Here is a 4,435-nt window from a genome sequence, read left to right on the forward strand (position 1 = left end):
TTCCTTGCTGAGAGCCTGTTAATGGCTTCTCATTGCATGTATATGAAAATTCAAATGCTTCCTATGTCTTCCACCACCTGGATGCCTACTTCTCCATCCTCTTTGTGTACTACCTACTCCTCCATTCCCCCATTTGCTCGTTACACTTCAACTTCTCCAGCCTCCTTTCTGTCCTTTGAATAGCCAGGTCCTTTACCAATTCATGAAGCTGGTACTTGCGGTTACCACTGTGTGGTGAGTTCTTCACACAGCTCCCCATGTGGCAGATGCCTACTCACCCTTAGGTTACATCTCAAATACTCTGAAAGACTTTCCATGAAAATGAAGCTCAGTTTACCTTTCTCGACCCCTCTTTGCTCACTCCCATCACATCAGTCTATTGATTTCCTCCCCAGAATCTGTAATTCTTGTAATAACACTCCCCAGAATCTGTAATTCTTTCTCCAGTCACTCATTTCCATGTATTTTGTTGTCTCCCCAAGAGAATGCAAGAGGAAGGACCTCACCTGCCCTGTCATGACAACATTCCCAGTGGCAAACTTGATGCCTGATGCATGTATGTAGATGCTCAGAAAGTCTTTGCTAGATAAATAAATAAAACAGAGGAATTATGGAAAGTAAGAAGTGAATAATCAGAAATAATAGATTGTTCCAAGGCAAGGGGGCTTTAGAGACTGTTTGATCAAACCCACTTACCTTCCCAAGAAGACAAACCAGAGAGGCTGTTTTCTAAAGCTGAGAGAGTGAGTGGCTGGAATGGGTTTCTGACATTGAATGCAGTGCTTTCCACTAAGTAGGTGGATCAAAAACTTGGTCCTTGGTCAGCTTTTCACTGGATTGTGCTGAAATGAAGAAAATAAGAGTGATATTACATGCAGTTATATACCTCTAACTATCCTTTTTCAGAAAGAACAAGGTTAGCTCATGTCCTTCTTCCCCTTTTGTGTTTAATATCTTTTCTTTATAAAACAATACTGACAGCAGATAACATTTTTTTAAAAAATTATCTTTTGACAAAGTAAAAACTTTGAGATCTCTCTTGAGTTCTTTTGTTCTGTGTTTTTGATTATTTTGTTTTGTTTTTCATTTTAAAGAGGCTGAATTTTAAAATTCTGATAACAAAGTATCTCTGAACGAATAAAGTTATTATAAGTGATTTATCTTACAGATCCCACCTCACTCCCTTCCAATCCTATTCCACTTAGATAAGCAGTAAGAGCAGCTTGTTTTATCCTTCAATATCTTCCTCATTCTTCTATAAATGTGCTCATGCACACACACGCACACACACAGAGTTTTGACTTCGATGGAATGCAAAAGGATCGTGTCATACACATTACCCTACAATTTGTTTTTACTTTTACCTGATAAAGTAGGTAATATGCATTGTAGGTTACATGCATTGTAACTCTAGAACAATGCATATAGTTGTAACTTTCTTTTAATTTTACATAATATGGCATAGTATGAATATACCGAAATATATTCAACCATTTCCCTGCTGATAAATGCTCTCAATTTTCCAGGTTTTTTAAATCCACTACAAACAATGCTCTCATGACATCTCTATATTTATGTCTATAGATTAAAAAGGTCAAAATCTCTCTTTCATCTTTTTCTACATTTACATCTTTTCTTCGATATTAGGGTTTCTACCTCTTTAGGATACATTTTCAATAGTAGAATTGCTAGATTGGGGGAAATCTATATATTTTTAAAATTTTAGTATATACTGATAGTATTTAACCAGCATGGCCTGTCATTGTTCTGTATTCCAAAACATAGTTTTTGTTTTTTGAAACATCCTGCTATAGTAGTTTTGGCCTTGTCTGTCGAAGCATTTTAATCACCTCTGGAACACAACTACTAAGTATGCTAGCTGTCTCTCATTCTGCTATTTGCCACTCTGGAGACAGTTTAGTAGTCTCAAAATCCAAGAGACAAATGTATTTTCATATGAAATGAAAATTTGTATACAAGAAAATGCCCTCACTTTCTGCTCCTTATCTGGCTTCTACTACAGCATTTCCAACCACTTGTTCTACACCGTACCCATATGACTGATAGCTTTCTTTGTCTCAAGTCCACAAGGATATTCTTATACACTAGGACCAAGAATTCTGGTGATATTTAACAGGGTATGTCCCCATTCTTTCTCTGTAAAGAAGTTAAATATTTTATGTTATTTTTTTCTTTTAAAAAGTTAATATAGTGTCTGATCATTAGTTACAATGTTCTTCTTTTAGGTATTTCCCTGAAGATAAAGCAGAAACTTTCATTTTTTGGAAAATCCTATCTGCATTGGCCACCTCTTCCCATCTGACTACTCTGCTATCCAGGGTGTCAGAGTGTTCCATAACATCTTAATAAGCTCATTCTCTTGACCATCACTGTAATCACCCATGATTAAGTTCTTACTCTATAGAGAAATCCACCAAACAGTTGATGACCATTCTCTAAAAATGCAATTGACTCCAAATCTGGAGTGTAGTTCTTTAATGATGGTATATGTTGCAAAAGTATGCAAAATGGTGAAATCACCTGAAATAAAGTAGCTGTGAATTGCTATACCAATTTTACATTATGATTTTGCTTATTAAAAATAGATATAAAACCAGCCAAAGTCCTCACCTGCCAGATTAGTGTCAAGTCCAGTATCTTCACTCTCCATGGTCCAAGGACCATGGAGGTTGGTAAGTCTGACCTCCATATTCTAGGAAGAGAAAATTGGTACTGCCTTTGGTTCTCACTGCTTTATGATCTCAGAGGAAGTGCTGATGTCCAGTGGATCTGGAGCCCTTCACAGCAGCATAGATTTTTCTCCCAAGCCAACCTTAGCATAGGGCCCTTAATGGCCCTTCAGGTTGGAGCTTTTAACTGATAACTTTTTCAGGCCAATCCTTTAAAACGCCAGCTAGCCAGAGAGTGTCAGGATTAATCCAGGTGCCCATTTACAAACTGAAATCATTGTGCCCTTTCCTGCACAAAGGTGTCTGTCTATCCTGGAAACGTAAAGGAGTCATCACACACTTTTTTTTGGAACACTGCTATAGGGTTACCTGGGATACCATATTGCAATACCAACCTACCTAAGATTGCAATTCTGATTGCCCCAGGGAGCCGTATAATTTCTTATGCCCTACGCATGTGCAGGCATGCACACACATACAAATCAAAGGTAGAAACAGCCACAAAAGGAATGATTTAAGGTAGCCTACTCTGCTAAAGACAGCAAGGTAACTTTCTGGTTATAGAAAGGAAAAAGAAAAAAAATCCAATTTAAATCTCCAGTGAAGTACTTTGCGACATAACAAATAAGTTAAAAAATAAATATGCTCTCTAAAATATTCAAAATGTGTGAAGTCTAATCAAAACTCTGCTCTTGTGCTTTAGTACAGACTTCAGAAGAGAGTCAATGGTGTTTGTTTTCTTATAAATGAATTTGAAGTTTATTTGATTCTCTAAGTTAAATAACTTCCATAGCAAAGGAAGGTTTAAAATGTCTGTTCACTTATTTACTGTAGATAGTTAAGTGGTTTGCATCATAAATGCTAATTCAGGAAAAGTAGTCACTTATAGAGTACAATCTTAGGTTACATAAACAATCTGTGCTGCAATTGGTATTGGATGAATTAAGATATGAGTCTACTGGCAATATTTTGCATAAACAATGCATGTCAGGCAAAGAATCAACAAGCTGTACCATTAATCTGCTGCCCCAAATTCCTTAGTTGAAAATGTTCTTCAAATTATTTTTTGTGTGTGCTAAATGTTTTGCTAACATAGAAATATTTCTTCTTTACTTTACACAGAAAGTCCATGATTTTATCTAAAAACAAACAAACAAACAAAACTGTGCTTCGCATTGTCAAATGAAGAAATTATACGTTTTACAGTTTGAATTAGTCTGCATAATGATAAAAAATACATTTACATGCCTACATGATGTCTTAGAAATTAAAGTTAATATATTAGTTAGGATATCTGTTTTTCTAAAAAAATGACAAAAATCCTGTCTCTGACCTGGTTAAAGTGGCATCTGGTTGGTGGCACTTATCTCAAATCACACAGACATAAGGCAACCTCTTGTCTATCCCAGCTTGGCTTTTTTTTTTTTTTTTCTTTTTTGACAGGGTCTCACTGTGTCACCCAGGCTACAATGCGTTAGTATGATCATCATAACTCACTGCAGCCCTCAAACTCCCAGGTGCAAGCCATCCTCCCACCTCAACCTCCCAAGTAGCTGGGACTACAGGTATGTGCTACCATGCCCGGCTAACTATTTTGTGCTTTTTGTAGAGACAAGGTTCTCCCTATGTTTCACAGGCTAGTCTTGAACTCCTTGGCTCAAGCGATTCTCCCATCAGCCTCCCAAAGTGCTGGATTATAAGCATGAGCCAATGCACCAGGCCCCAGCTTAGCTTTTATCTGTTCC

At 37.0% G+C, this 4,435-nt stretch overlaps 1 non-coding gene across 1 annotated transcript; it reads left to right on the forward strand.

The window, feature by feature from the left end:
- The first annotated feature begins 4,013 nt into the window (after window positions 1-4,013).
- On the forward strand, window positions 4,014-4,143 carry LOC116479790 (small nucleolar RNA SNORA48). Its single transcript, XR_004251096.1, has one exon. It is a non-coding gene; the product is annotated as a small nucleolar RNA SNORA48 (small nucleolar RNA).
- The last annotated feature ends 292 nt before the right edge of the window (window positions 4,144-4,435 follow it).

The sequence above is a fragment of the Hylobates moloch genome, unplaced genomic scaffold (genome assembly GCF_009828535.3).
Source record: "Hylobates moloch isolate HMO894 unplaced genomic scaffold, HMol_V3 SCAFFOLD_12, whole genome shotgun sequence".
Classification (NCBI taxonomy): Eukaryota; Metazoa; Chordata; class Mammalia; order Primates; family Hylobatidae; genus Hylobates; species Hylobates moloch.